The sequence below is a fragment of the Aedes albopictus genome, chromosome 2 (assembly GCF_035046485.1).
Source record: "Aedes albopictus strain Foshan chromosome 2, AalbF5, whole genome shotgun sequence".
Taxonomy (NCBI): Eukaryota; Metazoa; Arthropoda; class Insecta; order Diptera; family Culicidae; genus Aedes; species Aedes albopictus.
In genome coordinates this window covers 234,549,349-234,571,315 of record NC_085137.1, presented here as the reverse complement: position 1 = coordinate 234,571,315, position 21,967 = coordinate 234,549,349, and the positions used below count along the sequence as shown (strand labels likewise).

Here is a 21,967-nt window from a genome sequence, read left to right as displayed (position 1 = left end):
CAGAAAAGTTGTTGCTTTTGGGCTTCTGAATAACTTTGCTGAAGACAGCATATTTGTAAGTCCTAAGGTTTTGAAGATATTGAGGTGAGTCAATGTGATGCAATATTGTTGCAATACTTTTTGTGAGTCCGTACTTATGACGAGTAGTGTATACCCTAACTGGGCAAAATTTCAGCTAAATTCTTTGAAATTAAGAGGTGCATCGAATCCATTCAGTATTTTTAGACTATTTTCGAACTTCTAAAAATTATAACTACACCCAAACCTCCATTCAGGTAAGATTGATTCAACCGGTTTGAGAGAAAAATATTTGGCGGTGCTATGCCATCCGGAACAGAAGAAAACAGTTACTTCAAAAAGTGATTCTGCCGGGTGGATTATGAGAAGAGTTAGAATAGAATAATCAATCAGTTTCTCTCTCCATTTATACGGCAGTTGAGTGAAGTGGTTTTTTTTGTTGTTGTAATTTTGCTGGTGGTGCTACGATTTAATGCCAAGCTAATATTTTTTCCGCGTATGAAAGTGGGCTGCTCCGTGTATTACCTTGCGGTGCAAACTTTCGAATTTGTGTTAGTTTTCTCGGATCATGTGGACTAAATAATAATGCCATAAGGAAAGTGGAAGTGCGTAGGGACATTCGAATGGCCATATTTTTAAAAAATGAGAAAAAAATGACACCCACAAAAGTGTCTCAATTGTGTTCGAATAAGGCGAAATTTATAAAGTTTGATGCTGATGCTGATTCTACTTGAATCAGCTTGAAACAATATTTATTACTGTATTTCCGAGGATAAAACCACCGACTGTCGGTGATAAAACGATAGAGCTGAAGGTCTTAATTAGAATTAATATGGTGAGATCTTTCTGGTTTGTTTTTCTGTTTCTAGTCGTATCAATAACATCTTAATATTACGGGTAAATATTTATTTGGGGAGGGCAGGATATCATAACTTTTTATCTCGTTTCAGAGAGCGGGTAAAGGCGCTTTTTTTTTCTCTGTTCGGAACATAAACCACTGCGACCAATATTTGATCTATTGTGGTATATCCCGTGTCATTTGTATAGTGCATGTCGTATTACTTTATCACCATTGAGAAGTTATAAAGTATTCGGTTTTATTACAGTAGTCATTTTCAACTTGATCGCAAGGGAGGATTCTGATTGATAGGTTCCGCTTTGAACACGCTCCTTTTTCAGCCAAAATCGGATCCCCTAACGATAAAGTCAAGAAATGATACCGATATTGACCATGCATCGGAACCCTAGTCCTTACTGTTTCAAACTAGTGAACACCGAATAAAAGATTAGGAATACTAATCCATTTGTCCCTGTTTCAAGGTTTATCTCGGCCACACCTAAAACCGAGACCTATCATTTTCAACAAGGTGTAAAATGTAATAAGGACCAAAGTGTTTTCCTTTGATTACTAAGTTATGCTGTTCCACTAGTTGGAAGCAGTTAGGACTAGGGTTCGGTTTGGTAGATCTCTCACCGCAACGCAACTCAAAAAGGCGATCTACCCACGCTACGGGCTCCGTTAAAGATCGAACATATTTTATACCCCCTCAACCATTCATCCCTCAGCACGGGTCGCCTGACACCTTGGATTGGGGTTACCTGTTTGGTGGACTTTTACCACCGGAACAGGTGGTCCGTAGTGCTATTCTAAGCCGGCAGCTACACGGGCACCTAAAGGCGCTTAAGCCTAGGCTTGAGAGCCAGGGCATACGGGGGAAATACCGTTGCCCCATCCCAGGATTCCAGAGGACATGGAGTGACATTAACATTCTTAGCAAAGTCACTCTCCACGAAGCGGCATATTATTCTCACTTTTAACAGAGCGGTTGGTACGAGATGTCCCCGTTTACTAATTCAAAAAAAACTGTAAAAACGCTGCACAGTAGGCCTGGCCGCTTTAATGCTTGTAATGCATCTCTGATGCACTGCAACCATTAATAATGACAAGAAAAATGATAGGAATAGTCGATCTTATCATTTTCCAGGATTCTTTCAATGAATGGCTGTGTATGTGTAGACTAGACTAGACTAGACACCCAAACCTCCATTCAGGTAATGAGTCGGGACTGCCTAAATAGATTTTTTACCTAAATGGATTCATTCCATAAACTGATTCAGCTTACAGTAATGTTCCGATTTTACCACAGCCTCCACGCGTCAGTTCTTTATTTTTCATTCATTTGATGTTACATTTGAGAGCATGTGTTTCCCATCTTCTTCAAGATGAATGTTGAAGACATCGTTAACAATATTAAAAAGGCGAATAGAACATTACCGTGTTACCTAAATGGAGCACAAGGTTGCAAAGAAGTTTAAGAAGGGAGAGTGACTAGGAGATTTAAAGGGGGTCATGCGGAGTTTTATATGGCTGTCAAGGGAGTTCCAAGATGGGAGGGGCTTCAGGGGTGTTTAAGGAGGTTTTGGGGTTTCAGGTACGTTACGTGGGGTCTGTGGGGGTTTTCGGCGGCATTTTGGGAAGTTTCAGAGGATTTTCAGCTAGTTTTGGAGGCGTTACAAGGGCATTTTCGGTTGTTTCTGAGGGTCTTGGGTGCGTCACATGGGGTCCGAGGGGGTTTTCAGCGCTGTTAAGGAAGTTTCAGATGATTTTCAGTGAGTTTTCGCGAGGCGTTATGTGTCCGTTTCAGGGGGTTCAAAGGGTCTAAGGTGCGTTACATGGGGTCCGAGGGGAATTTACAGTGTTTTTGGGGGCATTTCAAGAACTTTCAAAGAGTTTTCAGACGGTTTCCTAACGCGTCACAGGAAGGTCTCAGGTGCGCTACATTGGGTCCAAGGGGGTCTCAGGGAGTTTTCAATGGAATTTACGAAGTTTCAGAGGATTTTCAACAAGTTTTCGCAAGGTGTTACAGGCGTTACAGTAACTAACAAATCTTTTCAGAACTTTTTTTCTTTTAGTCATGTTTAAAACGATTTCATTCAATGAGAGCACGAAAAACCCTGCAAAACTACGCCAGACTGGAAAATTATTGAATGTCGGATCATAGTCGGGTCAATTTTTATCGTATGGTGAGAAACTGTTGGACCAACATCGAACAACTGATGGATCTATGCTGGGTTTGGTGGCCATTATAAAAACAGGTCAATGATGGGATTATGTCGGGTTTGACGTCACCAATGACACAGATCGAAAAAAGAAAGTAAAATTCTGTGACATATAATGCACATAATTGGAGCGTGGGATATCACAGAAGTTTACATGACATGTCATGTACAAGTCATGAAATATCATGTAAACTTCCATTATATGTCATGTAATTCAGCATGACTCTGAGTATTTACATGACATATAACATAAATTTACATGATATATCATGTAATCCATCATAACACTAAGTTTACAAGACTAAACTGAAGTTTACATGACGTGTAAATCTCATTATTTTTACCTGTGGATGATAAAAGATTTAAACCTACAACACCACAAATTATGCTTCATAGCTGGGGCTCAAGTGAATGATATGTGCCTTGACTGATGTTGTTGCTGATCTCAAATAAATGACCAGATGCCAGCCAACCGATATTCCGATGGTGGATGGTAAAATGAATGGTTGCCTATCTCAATTTCAGCTGGAAATGTCGGCTGATACTGACGCTTCGCAACATTGCTGGGAGGTTGTGGGTGGCTAAGGACGCATCTCTCTTACCCCCCTTATATATCTCCTTAGGGGCTGTCCATAAACCACGTGGTCATGAGGGGTGGTGGGGGGGGGGGGGTTTCGGCCAATGAAAATTTTGTGTGGACGAAAAAAAAATTGTATGGACTAATGACCACGCGGGGGGGGGGGGGGTTGAGAAGTCCCAAAAAAATGACCACGTGGTTTATGGACAGCCCCTTATGTCCATTCACTACTTCTTTCCTGTAAACCAACCTAATACCAAAATTTAAGTAATCCAACTGTTGTGAACACAATTAAATTCCATTTTTAGGTAACGTTACCCAAAATGGAGGGACCCAAATAGATTTTACCTAAATGAATCCTACCTAAATGGAGGTTTGAATGTACACTAAAACATGTCAAAAATTATTTTTTTCAGCATAGATTGAAAGATTTACTAATGTTTTACAAGTACTCCGAACAACGTATGCCAATAAAATTTAAAAAAAAACATATGAGGTTATCACATTTTTAATGAGAATTTGTAATGACAAAAACCACAAAAAATGTTTTTTTTTTACAGATTTTGTTCTGGAACACCCTAATATAGTAATCGTGCTTTGGCGCGCAAAAAGTTGAATCGCGTCAGCACTGATGTAGATTGCCAACACGCTTGTTTGTTGATACCCGCGATGGGGGGTAGCGGCATAATAGGCGCGAGGCGTATCGCCAGAATCTCGTCTATGCTGAAGTGGCAGAGATATCACGCCTGACAACATTGTTGAAATGATGTGTATAAAGGCGGACAAGTGGGACTCCGTTACTTCCACGGTTTCTCGAATCGTAGGGTAATTCGCCAATTGTTGAACGGTTAGTACTGGTATTTTTGTTTTCTTTTGTTTTTCCGTGCATAATTCCACTTTAGTTGAAAAATATCCAGTGAACGTCTAGATCTACTTATTCCTTATACTGTCCATTGGATTTGTATTTCCTTAAATTCCATTTCCTAAGAGAAAATAGAACATTTGTATGGGAAGTTTGCAACCCAAATGTTGAACGCTTCCTTAAGCTTGCTCATCCTAATGTTGGACGGTTCTCGCTAATTGTTGAACGGTTGAAGCTTTGTTCGTAATTGATGACGTATAACCCGACATAAACCTATCATTGACCTGTTTTTATTTTGGCCACCAAACCCAACATAGACTCAACAGTTATCCGATGTAGGTCCAACAGTGGTCCAACATTTGATAAAATTTGATCCGACATTGACCCGACATTCAATATTTTTTTCAATCTGGCGGAATTTTTTCCGGGTTTTTCGTGTTTTGCGCCCAGTTAGCAATTTGGATGATAATTCTTTCAAATGAGGGAGCGTTCATAAAATACGTCACGCAATAATTGTCCATTTGACCGCCCCCTCCTCCTATGTCACACTTTTTGTATGGGACCTCTGATTTTTTGTACGGGTCGTCACACTTTGCTGAACTCATCTCACCTCCCCCCCCCCCCTCAAAGTGTGACGTTATTTATGTACGTTCCCAAGGAATCGCTTCCCATTTGAAGAAAGCTCTAGTGGACTGAAAATCGTTTTAAACAGAACCAAATGCAAAAAATGGCTAGAAAGATTTGACTAGATGCGAAAATGACAGATGAAAAGAACGCCTGCGCCTTCGAAAGCCCCTGAAATACCCCTGGAAACCCACGGGACCCAGTCAACTCCCTAGAATACCCCTGGAACGACCCTGAAATACTTTGAAAACCCGTGGATCGCTCCTGAAAAAGGTGAAGTGAAAAAAAATCTGGCAGTCATGCTAACATCGAAGGTTATGCTAGTGTTCAACAATCGGATCTTAGCTGCATAATAATAGTGTGATAAGAAAAATATTTTTTCAAATGAAATTACAATGAAAATGTGATTTTAAACAATGTTAAACTGTTAAGGACATCCTTCCAGTTATTGTAACTATGGTGTGACTTTGATATTTGTGGTCGATTTGCCAGCCAAGCTTATTTCGTAACAGCAATTTCTTAAAATTAATCTTAAGAATTGTGCAGTTTCCGTGTCATCAGCGGTACAAAATTTTCAATCGATATTTTTGACGTAAAATATGTATAATTTTTTAACTTTATTGGAGCAATATCATGACACACATGTATACGCATCTAGATCATGCGTTTACGTTGATGGAAAACTACTTAAGTTAAATTTATATTAACATTTTCAAAAACTGTTCAACATTTGGGTAGTGTTCAACAATTGGCGAATTACCCTACTTGAACTATAGTGTAAATGGCGAGCCGAACAACAGCTTGTTGAGTTGGCCCCCCTTCCCCATCCAGGAGCTTGAGTTCAACGGGTAGTCTAAGTACTACCCAGGACCCGAGCCTCCAGGGGAGAGTGAACAACTTAAGGCGGTAGCTGGTGGAACGCTTACTATTAGAGTGTACTTATGTACGGTCCCCCCCTTCTCGAAGTCATCCCTAACGGGCGTACCACGAAGGTAAGGAAGAGAGAGAATGAGTTTTTAGTGGGTCGATCCCCACATCACCCGAGGAACCACCTCTTGGGTATCTGTTGCAGATTTTCTCATTCTATAAAAAAGGCAAACTACAAAGAAGCAAAGCTACTACGTTCAGTACAATTTCGCGCCACAGCGTGATTGTCACCGATAAGCCACTTTTTGAGACGAAAGTACATATTTTGCTTTTCCGAATTTTAATAATTTTTGCTCAATTCATACAGCATTAATATCAAAGCAACACATTAGAGAATTGATACCGTTTTAAAATATCCAACTACGTGTATTTAGGGTGTTCCAGAACAAAATCTATCCAAAAAATTCAACTTTTTAAGGTTTTTCTGATTACAATTGAGAAAATTACATATGTTTCCTTAAAAATTATTGGCATCCCAAGGAACAACGACAGCTGAATAACAGCTAATTCAGCTAAAATTTTCATAATAAGCTTAAGAGAGGCTTATTCATCTCTTGTACAGCAATAATGTTCATTTGGGATACGCTGTTCGGAGAACTTGTAGCAAACAAGTATATCTTTCAATTTATGCTAAAAGAATTGATTTTTGACAAGTTTTAGTGTAGTTATGATATTTTGAACATCATTACCTAAATGGAGGTTTGGGTGTAGTTATAATTTTCAGAAGTTCGAAAATAGTCGAAAAATTTGATTTGATGCACCTCTTAATTTCAATGGATTTAGCTGAAACTTTGACCAGTAACTTCTTCTTGGAAGCCCATCAAAATATGAGGGTGGACTTTAGAATCAGAGAACATTTTTAAAAATTAGACAGGCCTACTACTTATCTAACCATTTAAATTACATTACGTAAATGTACAGAATATAATTTTTGAATTGATGGACATTGCAAGGATAATACAGCCAATTTAAACGCAAAATATTCAATGAATGTTCCCTAGTTCGGTTGAAATCATCTTGGAAAAAAACTGCTCAAATCACCTCATTGAACGCCAAAAAGTAACAAAGCAAGAAAAGATCAACAATCCCTTTTCTCACTTTTTCGCTTTAACGCTTTTTGCATTTTCACAACCGATTCGGGTGTTTTTTTTTCTCGGGCATGGGAAATTGTTCGCTGACGCACAGCATGCGAGCTGAAATTGTATCAGTGCTTCGGTACCGTTATAATGAGGGAAAAACTGGGACACTTGGCGGCTGTAAACGCACCATACCATCGGCGGAGGATTACATTGGCAAAATTCTTCATCAACAACAACGCCCAAGGAAAAGGGTCTTATGCCTACAGGGTGCGGCAGGAAAAAATGCGAAAAGTTCATGGCACTATTACACGCTAAATATGGGATATATATGACTATTTTTTCATGACAGTGTATCAGTCAATGTCTATATTCTAGCACTGAAAAATAAAAATGAACACATTTGATGTTTAACATGTGATAATGTAGGCCTAATTAGCGGATATCAATAAACTGCGCGCCCAATGGTCATTAAACAAAATGACTATAACAGTAACAAAATTAGCTCAAATGCGATGAACTACCAGACCACACTGATCCAAAGCCATGTAGTTTCACATAGCAGATGAAATAAGTACATATATTTGATGATATTGTAGAGAAAATCAAAAATTTTGTTTTATCAGATGCAAAATTTAGCGACCTGTGCGATTTTCTGCGGTTTGAAAATTCTGGTGGTCTTCATTTTCAGACGCCGCCCTGTAAAGGTTAGTGACCAAAATGGGATATTTTTTAATTAGCTTTTCAGAAAACTAGCCTATTATAGATCATGGAACGTTGAAACATAGATTGGTTAATGTCAAATGGACGAAAATGAGGTTCGAAGTTGAAAAACACTTTCGCATTTTTTCCTGCCGCATACTGTAGCGCGCACACGACGGTAAGTGTCGAGTAGTCAAGGAAGCCTGCCAACTGACACGTAGGGATAATGTGCAGGCTGAATTCAAGTGGTGGAAAAATTGCCCACTGTTGCCGAGGATGTGTACATTTTTAATTGAAAGGGGTTGTCTGGTCGATGTAAGAGGGTAAGTGCTTTATTTTTGTTTAATTTCAATTTCGAGATGTTAGAAAGCAAAAGAAAATAGCCCGCGGCAAGGGTTAAGAAACAAAATTAGCAGAGATTAGGCCCATAATAACCTTCATTGAAATCAATGGTTTTTGAGCAGCAATTTCGGATTTGGGTTTATTTCTCTTATCAAGCAGACAATTCATTAATCCGTTCTTCCTTTTCTCCTTTCCGCCATTATTGAGGTGACAGATTACTTGACATCCCATGCAAAGTATGCGGTGATCGTAGCTCAGGAAAGCATTATGGCATCTACAGTTGTGACGGTAAGAGTTAAGTGATTTTTAATACATCAGTACAATTAACCTTTTTTGACTGCCTAAGTTAAACAATATACTAGCATTAGCATTAGCATTAGCATTAGCATTAAGCGAGTCGCACAAATTCGTAGGTGGTACAGTCCTAGACCGCTGTTATGAGAGTTGCCTCTTTCCCGTCCGAACCAAAGCACAAAGATTTGGGACTAATCTCTGACTCTTAGACAAGACTGACGCAATCCTCCAATGGTCGAGCACTGTCCTGGCCACGTCCTTGCGACTGCTGAGGAATGGGAAAGGATGGTTAGTTTTGAACACCTATGAAAAATGTAGACAACTCTACGATCTCTCAGGCCTAGGTGTCACGGGGATTTGGGTGTTGTTAGTGGAAGGGTAAACTCCAAAGCAATGTTTCCCAAACTTTTAGCAGGTATCGCCCCCTTAGAGCTTCAAAAAAATATTTTCGCCCCCCTAGGTGAGATTTTATTTTTTCTATAGTAGAAGGCTGAAACTGTGCTTAGCCAAAGCTTTTAAAAGCGCTACTGTGGCAAATCTAGCAGTGCTATTCAGTGTATCTAAATCTGTGTCACTCTTATTTTCATTAAATTGTTTTGTAAATGCGTTGATTTTCCGTATTCAAAAACAAACATAGTGAATTTTAATCGTACTTACAAAAATATTTAAATCGTGTTTATGCCTACTTCTCAAACCGCTGTTAATTGAACATTCATTAATAAAAATAGAACGAACTGTGAACACATAGATATGAATACTCGATATGTTTAACCAGATGTTTTATCATTGCTTTTAAAAGGACTTTTTCAACAACTGAGAGTCAATGTTTGGTCACAAGTAGTCAAATAAGACTGGTGGAGAATTTGAAAACAATTACAAGCATATGTTATGTGAAAAAAGTGCAACTCAGAAAAGTGTCGTTGTGTTGCTGAGGGCTGAAAATGTCGATAATAAAAAAAAATAATAATACATAATCATAAATATCGGTGTATTTTCAAATGTAGTTACGTTTCTCCAAATCCACATCCAGATTCAAATCAACAAGCTTCGTATAAATTTGAATGCTTTCTGTGTTTTAAATAAATTATCAAATAAGTAAATATGCAGCAATAATGACTAGATTTAAAAGGAATATTCAAATGAAATTTTACGCAGAATTTTTGGAATGTTTTCAAATTAACTCAACAAATTAACGCAGTTGTCTGTAAACACTGTGATACGAATTTCATCAGAAAAGTGTTCTGAAATTCGTCTGATATTCATGTTTTTGCTTGGAAATTCCATGAATAAGTCCGTCTACGAGTTGAAACGCAACTTTTCTCACCAATTCGCGAAAAAAAAAACTATGTTCTTTTTATAATTTTGACAAAAAAACTAATCACGATTCACGAATGTTCATTATAGGAGTTTCCAAATATATTTTTATTTAGATTTCCAGAATCACACAAACCCTTCAGAAATACGTGTAGCAGTCTTGTCTAGCAATTTTTCCAAAGAGTCCACATAAATACCAATAATTCTGTAAAATTAAGTTGATGCTTATGTTTAATAGTCACATCATTTTTTATTATCCTAGACAAAACTTGAACTATAAGTTTGAATGTTAGGGAGTTTTTATAATTCAGTTCACATTCTCGACTTGTAATTCAATACTTTTGATGTTTTCCAATCATTCAAAAAATCGCCCCCCTTTTTAGTATTTTCGCCCCCCAATTTTGATTTCTCAAATTTTCGCCCCCCTGGGCCTGATTTTCGCCCCCAAGGGGGCGATTTCGCCCACTTTGGGAATCACTGCTCCAAAGGATACGCTTGGTTAACGTTCAGGCACACCATTGTTAGACTGCTTCGAATCAGTTGTCTGGCCAATTCATCCTCGTCATCTTGTTGGCATTTGGTTGAATTACTAGATTCTTCGGTTGATAATCTGAAATATAAAATAATATTAACATCGTACGTCAAATAAGCCTAAGTTAAACAATATACTGTGCACCTATTAAATTTTTTACTGTGCACCTATTACGTTTTTACGAGGAAAAGATTTTTATTCTATCACAAATCCATTTATTTAACATGCAACATAAAATTAATGATAAGATAATTCCATGTTTTACAATTATGGATCACTTTGATGTTTAAAGCCGAATTTATTGCTTGATATATATTAAAGCAACATTCTATTTATTTTCTAAAAAAAAGGTTTTTTGCCTTTCTCGTACACTAAGTGTACTGGAAAGGCTATATGTTCACTCCAAAAATGACTTTTTGATAGAAGGCCCGGAGGGTCGAGTCACATATACCAATCAACTCAGCTCGACGAATTGAGGTGATGTCTGTGTGTGTGTATGTATGTGTGTGTGTGTATGTGTGTGTGTGAGTATGTGTGTGTACAAAATAAACTCACATCACTTTTTGGCAGTAAACCTCAACCGATTTTTATGACCGACGGTTCATTCGACGCGGAATCTGGTCCCATTGTTTCCTATTGAAAATGGTTCGGATCGGTTCAGCCGTTCCGGAGTTATGACCATTTCGGTGTTCCGGATCGGTACCCCAGGGAGGGGTCAGATATGAAAATGCTACAGAACTATGCATGCGACATATCAGACCGCGGCTTTTCCGATAACTTGACGAACGGTAAGCAAGAAAATACTCTCAGTCCATATCTGAACCAGTTGTATTCCGGAATAGGTTCCGGATGTCCCGCCGGAGGTGGCCAAATATAAAAGTGAGCCAAATCCATGCATGCGACACATCAAATAGCGGCTTTTTCGATAACCTGATGAACAGTAAGCAGGAAAATAGCCTTTGACCCAGCAGAGACTACTGGTAATGTTCCGGAACCGGTTCCAGGTGCCCCGCCGGAAGTGGCCAAATATAAAATTGAACCAAACCCATGCATGCGACACATCAAATCGCGCCTCTATAGATAACCTGATGAACGGTTAGCAATAAAATGGAATCAGACTATATTTAGGAAAACCAGTAGTATTCCGGAACCGGTTCCGTGTGTCCCGCCGGAAGTGGTCAAATGTAGATGGGAACCATACCCATGCATGCGACACATTAAATAGCAGCTTTTTCGATAACCTGAAGAACGGTGAGCAGGAAAATAGTCTCAGATCACATTAGAGACTACCGGTAGAACCCGTTTTGTATGTCCTGGCAGAATGACCAAAATGTAAAATGAATCAAATCCATGCATGCACATCAATTTTTGGCTTTTCAGAAAACCTGTTCAACAGTTGGCAAGAGACTAGTCTCAGACCATATTTGAGACAAAAGGTACAGTCCTGGAACCGGTTCCGGCTATCTCACAGAAAGTGGTAAAAACAGTGAAAATAATCGAGTGTAGAATTAGCATTTAAGTTAAAATACACATTAATAAAAATGAAAAAAAGTGAAAATAATCAATGCAAGCGATAAATATGTGTAAGAGAACAAAATCTTGACAAAACTGATACAGGCTTATCAAATCACATCTTCTCATATTCCTGAGGTGTAAATATACAGTAGAATGGGGGTTCCATGAGAAAATTGAAATTTAATCGCATCAACCTCGAGCAAAGTTTTTCAATCCCCTTTTGCGTCTAAAATTGCTGCGCAAAATTTTGATCCGACTGATTGCTCCTCGCGCTCTGTGATATGGTTCTAATTTGAATTGTATTCAGTACGAAAAATTTCACTTGCTTCCATTTTTTGGTCAAATTTTTTGAATCTGGTAACCAAATGATAATAAAATATAGCCTGAAGTTTATCGAAGACGGTTAAGTGATTTTTGGTTGTAAAATAAATTATATTTAAGCTTGTTATTATCGTCTTGGTATTGATGGTATTCCAGTAATAGTAAAGGTGGTCACGCAGTCAACTAAGAGGTCTGATATTTTTCAGCTCTGCCTATAAATTGAACATAACACCGGAAATATGTGCCATCAGTAACTCGATGATGGCTTGGATTCTTGCTTTTATAAATAAATTATTCACAGGATTCAGGACTTACGTCGACATATTCGACGAGAAAGGCACTATTACCACTAGGTGGATTAAACCGGGTTTTTTGTATGTGTATTAACGAGATTTCTAAGCATAGGCTAGTTCATCTCAGGCCTGAAAATATAGAAAAGGTGTTTTACATAGGTTTACTGTGAAAAGTAATAGTATTTCTACTGCCACATTACTACCCATAACCGCATAAGAGTAACATTCGACAAGAGTAGCCGTTGAAAAAAATGGGGCCCAGAATTTGCACTTTTTGCTAGTATTAAAATTTTGAAATTCGTAGGAATTAATCTTTTAGTAATGAAATCTTCTTCAGCACTTTCTGGATACTCGATCAGTAGCCCGAAAACAAATCAGGCCCAAATTTGATTGACGGCACGTTTTAAAACCAGTATATTTTTTCAGTGTGACAGTCGAAGATACTTGTGGTTTTTTGACCGTCCCCGGTATTTACTCAATACTAGCAAAAAAAAAATCAAATGTTACAAACATGCCTTTATGAGCAGACTGGCCCAATTTTGTATTATTTTCTGAACAATGGGTATGACACCAGGTTGATAGGTCCTGGTAGTGTGGGGTTGGGATCCACCTCCTACAAGAAAAGTAAAAGGCGGGGCTACACCCTGACCCATTAAACATATTCTCATTGTCACCAAACCTCAAGTCTCTCCGGAATCAACTAGAAGGCATTGCTTTGGAGAGGGCCTACTGCACATCGCACCCTCAAGGTTTGCTGCGTAGTCATAAGATGGCCACCTGCACCTTGCATTGTTGCTGCAGTACCGTGACGAGCTCTTCCGTGTCGGTGATTTCGTCTAGGTCAGGGGTTCCCGACCTTTTTGAGGTGGCGGCCCCTAAGAATTGTCACAACATCTGGGGCCCAATGAAAATGTTTAGAAAAAATATGAGTTAAATGACCGAAACCGAGATTTTTGGGTACAGTAGTGTGCAGATTTTTATTTTGTGAGGTGTATTCATTTAACCATATTTTCAATAATACCAAACATTTTCCAAATTTTTCCAAGGTATTCTAAACTTAACTATATTGTGAATATTTCATAGAAGAACCGAAATTAAAAGACCAACCCAGCTTCGAGATAGAGCATTCTGAACATTTTCAACTACTTTCCGATACACTCCTTAAGCATGTAGTTCCCATTTCCATCCTACGAAAAACAATGGATTGAAGCGCTGTTTGTTTTATTTCTTATTTTTGTATTTTTTGTTAGGAGTGAGCACCCATGAAAACAAAAAGAACGGAATCAATCGGTGCCGTAATCGCTTGTTTTCGAATAGGATGAATATGGGTGCGTGAGATTACTGATGGCACACATACCCTACTATACCTATCTCACCACATTCCAAAAGTTGTGTCAATTAGTTCAAATTTGACTGAGTTATAGTGGAAAACAGACGAATATAGAAGCCACCGCCCAAGTGGCGCGATTCCCTATCAAAAAACTAGAGAAGTGTTATTTATGTAACTTTCCTCGTATATCTGGGTCCTGGCTCACTGTGCATTGTGATCTTTTGATCTGCAATTTCATCTTAATTGAAGCTCAACTAACGCAATTCTAATCGAAGACAAGATCAGCAATTTTTCTATTTTTCATAGCTAATGATTTGTTATATAAAAACTTATTTCAATGTTAAAATTCAATTTTGATTTAATATCATTAATTTCTTTTCCACAGGCTGCTCGGGATTCTTCAAACGCAGCATCCACCGAAATCGAGTTTACACTTGTAAGGCGGCTGGTGAACTGAAGGGTCGCTGTCCGGTGGACAAAACCCATCGCAATCAGTGTCGGGCCTGTCGGTTATCCAAGTGCTTCCAGTCCGCAATGAACAAAGACGGTAAGTAACTGGGATTATAACTGGCAGAAAATTGCACATATCCATTTATGCGGGATTCAACTTTCGCCTTGGGTTAACCATGGGCGGGATTGTAGAATACTTACCAACCATTTAAGAACCCAGAAGTGCGTGTTTCCGGTTAATGCGCTCCCATTACGACGGAGTGTCGCGATTTTGAATACTAATCAATCTCGGTTGCGGTTCAACGGAAGCCGAGATGTGCAAACGAAATCACATTACAGCAGGCAAACACAGCTGACGAAGCTTCCACAACCCACACCTCGCTCGTTCACCCGGGAAATCCTTCAGCGATTTCACAGCTCATTTTCACTTTGGAGATTACATGCACAGTTGAAATATTTGTACAAACAGCCTCAAATGAAGCGTTAACTTGCTTCTTTTGCAGATATACAGGAGAGCACACCGTTTCACAAGTATCGAGTCAAAACCACCGCTTTTGATCTTTGAGCTACGGTTTCAGTGAAAATGCCTGGGTAGACAGTTTCCACCCTCGGTTTTGGCAGGAATTTCCTGCGTCTCACCCTACTCGAAACCAACTCTCCCGGCTGGGAAAGAACATAATTCGCAACTAAGCCATCGGCAGCTGCTCCCGGCGGAGCGAAACGTCTTCCACTCGCTCCGCCATCCTTAAATTGAGTTGAAAAATGACAAACACGTCGACGACGGGAAGAGGCTTTCGCCACAAACCAAAATTTTGAGTTCAATAATCCCCTTTTAACGCCATTTTCACTCCTGTTGTACTTTTTCGCTTTTCCGCTTCTAAGACGGTTGATGTCGCCTGCGAAAGATAAGGCTTTATCCCTTTGGCCATCTCGAAAGTTGATTGTTTGGTAAATGAGATGGTGTGAAATGGTCGGGTTTTGGTTTGGGTGAGCATAATGTCGTCGGAGTGTTGAATTTCTTCTGGGTTTTTGGAAAGTACTCTAAATTTCTTCAACTGTATAACCGATGAAGTTTAGATAAAGCCTTGGATGTGTCGGAAAACTTTGTCCAAGACTGCAAAGCGATTGGGCACCTGTGAAAAAAAAGTTATAACGTACAGATTATCCGATATTTAACAAGTAAATGAATGATATCAATAATAAGATCTCAATTTTTAGTTCGAATTACCAATCGCTTTTTTCACAAGCGTCGGATCACTTTGCGGTCTTCGATAAAGTCTTTCGGCATATCCTAGATTATGGGTTATAGGTTATTAGTTACATAGTTTCAAACAAACAGTTGGTTTGAACGCTAAAACGGGTAAAAAACTTTGTTCCAACAAATCGGCCATGTTGACCCAGTCTAGCGTATGTACCTACTTATATTATGAGACCACCCTCATCGTGGACAAGCGTGAAGTTTTTCCGAGCTCCTTTCCCTCTTTATATACATACAATATATGTAAGGTACACCGGGGCAAGTTGAAACGGGTGGGGCAAGATGAAACACGAAGTTTTGAAACAGATTTCAATACAATTTGGAAATTTCCTCTCTCTCTCTCTCTCTCTCTCCTCTTCTTGGCGTAACGTCCTCACTGGGACAAAGCCTGCTTCTCAGCTTAGTGTTCTATGAGCACTTCCACAGTTATTAACTGAGAGCTTCCTCTGCCAATGACCATTTTGCATGTGTATATCGTGTGGCAGGCACGAAGATACTCTATGCCCAAGGAAGTCAAGGAAATTTCCTTTACGAAAAGATCCTGGACCGACCGGGAATCGAACCCGTCACCCTCAGCATGGTCATGCTGAATACCCGTGCGTTTACCGCCTCGGCTATATGGGCCCTCGATTTGGAAATTTATCCTTCGCTAAAAGATTGTTTGAATCAAAAACTATGTGTTATGGCGATCAAACTGTTTATCATCATTAGAAAACATCATGTTAACCCGCTGTTTCATCTTGCCCCACCCGTTTCAACTTGCCCCGGTGTACCTTAAGTTATCCACGGGGTGTGTGAACCGCCCCATACAAATTTCAATTGCAATGCGCAAATCGTAGATTGGGAAAGATGGAGCATGACGAACAGTCTAAGCAAACTTGACTATTTATTGTCAAACAGGGTTACTTGCAACAGCGGTGCAACATGCAACACGATGACATACATTAAAGGTGAACTATTTTTTTCATAATAATGAAAGCTAGTATACTTACCTTACCTTACCTTACCTTATGGGGTAACTTGCAACAGTTTAAATTAATAAAAAAAAATATAATTTATTTTCATATCACTATATTTTGGATAGAAATAATTCTAATGAATCATTCATTAATTACGTGACGTGCTCATTTTCAAATGTCGACTCAATTTTGCCATTTTTTGCACGTGACTTTCGAACATTGCATTGGTTAAGACTTCCATAATTTTAAACTTTATTCATCACCTTGATGAAAGTTTAATTCAGTTTATGAACGTTCTTAAACAATCACCAACATCTATTTTGAACCTACATGGAGTAAATTATTTCAATAGAATGCCCAAATTAACGGCTTTAAACTTTGTAAATAGTTAAACAGATCATGTTATTTTAGCTGAAGTAGCCAAACACCACTTCATACCAAAAATTACCTAAAAATGACCCACTTTACCTTTCCAATAAATTGCCTTAAGCATTGTTGACATTTTGTAAGTTGTACTGAGTCATGAGATCCATAAACATTTTATATTTGAGGGAGTAATACCTGCTATGAAACGATATACTCTCGCTTATAATAACTACCAGCCCTTTAATGAAAAACCAAATTTCAGTTGTTAGTGTACATCTTTTCAAAGCATTTTTCATGTATTACATCAAAAACTTATAATATTATCAAGAACTAAAATGTTTGCAGTTTGATGGTAGCTTCATGTCATGTGTTGCAAGTTACCTCACAGATCGGGTAACTTGCAACAAGCATATATTTCATACCTCCTGATTAGGTGGCAGCGTATTTTGGCAAATGAAGTTCTGCTTAGTATTCTACTTGTGGTAATTAGTGTAGACGATGCTTTACAGTATGTTTCAAATGTTTAAATTTTTCATGATATTGCTTCAAAGTCGAAAAGTGTTGCAAGTTATCCCATTTGACGGTAAGTTAAATTTTCAATATTTTTTTTTGCTAAAAAAGTGTTACCATTTGGGAACTGTTGGGGTCGGGAGCAAAGCTTGAGGTGTGGCAAAACGCCCGCTGGAATTTCCCGTGTTAGCTTCTAATTAAATACCAGGAGGCTCCATCGAATTATTCACGGCAGCCATGACAGGCACATGGTAGTTGATGGTTGGATGCCATATAGAGTAATGCGGGGCAAAAGTTCGCAGTGCTTCTTTTTCTGCGCACTCGCCAATAAAAATTGGAACAATTTCGTTATGCAGTAGCAGAGTTACACGGACAGAAATGTCTTCTGATTAATATAACCTTTTCCATAGTTATCTCAAGCTTCGATGATATTCTTGGGATAATTACTTCAAATGGTTGACTCACAATGATTTGATGTCTGCATCAAGCATATGTTTCGTTTAATTCAACATCATTTGACATCAATCATCAAATGCTTAAACTAAGCATATATGTCATTGCTTTAATTCTTTGCTGACCGAGACGCCTGACGTCTGTCTACTCAGTCATTGTTCATCATGGCGGCGGTGCTATTCAAAGTGACGGAGACGAAATTGTCGTCTTGTCCTAATTTAATATAATAAATCGTTTGTCCGCTATTGCGTGAATTGTTTCTATCTGTGGAATGAACCAATCTTCATAAAATTCACCACTTCAGCTTCAGGTAAGTTAGCCGCCTGTAGTATAGTGTATGAATTCACAAACTTGTTTTTCATGTTTTCCAGGTGCAGCTTGTAACCGTGGAACCACCCGATTTAGGCAAGGGAACCCAGCCTCCGCAGTGCTAATGATGATCAATTCAAATCTGAACAAACTGGAGTACAAATATAGATTCCTCCTGGACGGTATTCCTTTGACGTTTGCGTAAGGCAATAAACAGGACGAGCTGCTGGAGAAACACAAGAACATTGGCAGTGTCTTCACTGCCAATGAATGATTCAGCGGCGATCAAATATCGGGTTGCAGGTCCTTTTTTGTTGCGCATTTGAGTTTGTAATCATTTGATTCACAAATAAACTATACTAACTGCTAGTTATTTTTTGCTAATTCATCGTTCCTGTAATGGTCGTATTTAGTGCAATATGTTAAAACAAGAACACATTGCACTAAATAAGGACCATTATAGAAATGATCACGCTAAAATTAAAACTTTTTATTCTAGAAATACAACATAACCTCATTTGAACGAATTGTTATGTATGGTTACAATAATCATCCGATTCAGTTAGTATAAGCCCTAAGTCTAGGGTTAAGACCGGCTAAGTTAGGCATAAACATGCTTAAATATACCATGCCAATAAATGAGCTGTCAAACCACCAACAATAAATACTGTTGATGTATGCATAATATGATTGAGTTAACCATATGTCTTGCTCCAATCAATTCATCAATTTTGTTCATTTAAAGCTTCTGTTATGCTTCGTCCTATGATATTATGCGTAATACAATCTCAAAAAGGGATTATATAAAAGTCAGTGCACAAATATGCTTGTTCGCGACTGTAATATGCTCGATATAACTTTACTTTTTTCTCCGTGTATACAAAACATATGTGTTTCTAGCTGTTTTGATGTAATTTTTGGATCATTTGGAATAAGAATTTGTATTGACTGAAAGAAGAAAAATTACATAACTTACTTTTGAGGGAAGATCGATTATTTAAACCAAAAATGAAAAATGGCTGAAAAAACAATTTGGATCCTTTGAAAATGTTTGGGCGTATTATGTTGTTCTACTTTTTTGGAGCCTTTCATAGCTTAGTTTGTAATTTCACACATATACAGTGTATCAAACAATTGTCCGTACAGCAAATTTTTTGTCAAAATATTTTTTCTGGTAGTGGTGTTCGTGGGTAGTGGACGCCAGTGCGATGGTGCATCTAAAATAATGTGATTTTTTAGTGCTATCGCTTATAAACAGTGCCTCGGGTAACTGGTTCAGTGGTGTTGAATCACAGTCTTTGCGGGAAAAGTGAAGTTCAGTGGCTCATACCTTAAATAGTGTAAAGAAATATTGTGAAATATATTTCTAATTCTAGCCATATCTGCCATCAATTTGATGTTAGATTTTCACGTACGTGTATGATATGTAAGTGCTTGTGTATGTGACTCTCATCTCCTCTTCTGGTGAGGTGAGTATTAACTCAGTCAATCTCTTCATGAGAGTATGAGAATTCTGCGTTCTGTTACCACCCTGCGGTAGGTAAGTAAACGATAACTTGGGCTATGCTTCTATAGGTATGCCGGGTATGCTGTTCTTCTTTTTTTTTTCCTTCTAAACCATAGGGGGATAATCTGCTCAACAGACACCCTAACAGAAGGTTAGGGTAGTGTAGGTCTGACAGGCCGTCTTCTACAACAAAAGTAAAATCCAGGACTACTCTCTCCTCGTACCCACTAAACCATTCCTATGGTCGCCAAACCCTACGTCTCTCCGGAACCACCAAGAAGGTATTGCTTCAGAGAGGGGCTAGTGCACATCGCACCCACAAGGTTAGCTGCGTAGCCTGCAGCAACGAACATCGATGACTCGCCATTCTCCGAGTCCACGCGCCACCTCCTCTGTAGCTCCCAGACGATGTGGGTAATAGCCGTTGAAACGGCGTTCCAGCCAAACTCATCCCTACACATCCTCTGGACCAAGTTGTCCGGAGTTGTGTCCTCCCCGCATGTGGCAAGCATGCGGTCACGCATTGTGCGAAAACGCGGGCACACGAACAAAACGTGTTCCGCCGTTTCCTCTAAACCATTGCACACTGGGCATTCGGGAGAATCCGCATGCCCGAAACGGTGTAGATACTGTCGGAAGCAACCATGACCTGTAAGGACCTGTGTCAGGTGGAATGTGACTTCCCCATGGCGCCTATTAATCCAACTATCTACAAACATTCGAAATTAAAATTATACTTGATTTTACACGAAAAAGTTGCGTCCTCCGTTTTTTGTGCATGGAAATTATAATTTTCACACCATCTAAAATAAGATTTAGTGATTAATTTATTGCAGGTCGATTAAAACCTAATATTTCTAGAACACATGCAAGTAGTTTTGCTGTATCTACATGCTTAACATGTTTATATTTTCTTCTTTATTATATCATAAAACAAGTTTGGAAATATCTTCTGCTGCCGGGGCAAAATGGACACTCACCTTTTCGAAAGAAGCGGCAAGGGAAAAATATAACCTAAATCACAAACCAACCAAATTCTTCGATTTCAGTATATTTTCGGTTAAATGTTCACTATAGTAGTCATAGGGTGAAACAAATTGGCCAAAAAACGACAGCAGTGGAAAATAGTTGTTCTAGGCTCAGCTGTACATGCCGAGAAAAACGAAGCTTTATCCAAAACAGCCTGCATTTAAATTAACTGAACAAAAATGAACTACTTCGGCGTATTATTCATCTATAATAGTTGTTTTGTAATGAAATGACTTTATAGGTGTAAATAATGTATGAAATTCGTAAAAGTCTCATGGTGTCCATATTGCCCCATGGGGGTGTCCATTCTGCCCCGTATGCTTGAAGACGGTCATGAAAAACTAACATTTTTCATAACATTTTTTGAAGTGGATAAATCATTTTTCTTCGTGAGCATTCTCATGCAATAGATGTTAAATAGACTTTAAAAGGATAAATGTATCAAAAAACTAAGCTTTTTTGACATCTTGCCAGGTAAAGTTGGCAAAAACCTTAGGGTGTCCATATTGCCCCGCCTACCCCTAATACTGTTGCTGGTTCAGGACTGCAAGCTAAAGATCCCTCAAAAGCATCTACTGGACGTGCAAATGAAGATATTCAGTATGGTGGAAGGACCAGCAAATGCAAAACCGTCTACTTCTGCTAATGGCGGAAGTACCGGATTCAACGTAAGAGGTAAAAATTACTCTAAGAATCAGAGAAAGAAGCACAACCGAAAGGTGGCTTCATCTGGTAAAAAACTTACCTTGGATGCAGAGGTGAGTGATACTCGTGCTTCATTGCGTTTTCAAACAAAGTTGTTAAAAGGTTTATTTGATAACACATTGAAGGATGAGTTATTAAGGGACCTAAATGTCCTTCTTTATCAGACGTCGCCAGGCTCGTTCATTCCATCATTCTTTGGCTTCGGACTCAGATTTGGAAAGATCTGGTTTTCGCCCAAAAACCAGGAAAGCCACGACTGGTTGAAGCAAAAGCTGATGGTAATTAACGAGACGGTGAAAGATGATTTCAAGTTCGTTATAGAATCTTTCAATCTTCATCAGAACAGCATTGGCCTGAACATACCTTGCAATGCGAATGAAGATTGATCTCAGAATGATATTCTGAATAGATTGAATTTTCAAAATCCTACTATGCAGGTAAACTCCTGGAGGGTTAACAAAATCAATCCAATTGAGAAGGGTCACCGCCTGCTTTTCTGTAGCATTAGTGATGAATCTCTCAATCTTCTGGAGCAGCAAAATTTTATGGTCAACTACGGCTTCCAGAAGATTTTCGCTCGCTTTTCATCAAAGAAATGAGCCCATGTGTGCATTTCTTCTATTTTTCTCAACGT

At 38.7% G+C, this 21,967-nt stretch overlaps 1 protein-coding gene and 1 long non-coding RNA gene across 5 annotated transcripts in view; one reads left to right on the top strand and one right to left on the bottom strand.

Moving 5' to 3' along the window:
- Positions 1-14,326, top strand: part of LOC134287052 (uncharacterized) — a 65,724-nt gene extending 51,398 nt beyond the window's left edge. The window contains exons 2-3 of the long non-coding RNA XR_009996978.1: positions 8,396-8,476; positions 14,173-14,326. This is a non-coding gene — a long non-coding RNA (uncharacterized LOC134287052). The remainder of the gene's footprint in view (positions 1-8,395; positions 8,477-14,172) is intronic.
- LOC109400987 (early estrogen-induced gene 1 protein) overlaps positions 1-21,967 on the bottom strand; it is a 337,105-nt gene that overhangs the window by 64,904 nt on the left and 250,234 nt on the right. The gene's annotated exons all lie outside the window — the stretch shown is intronic.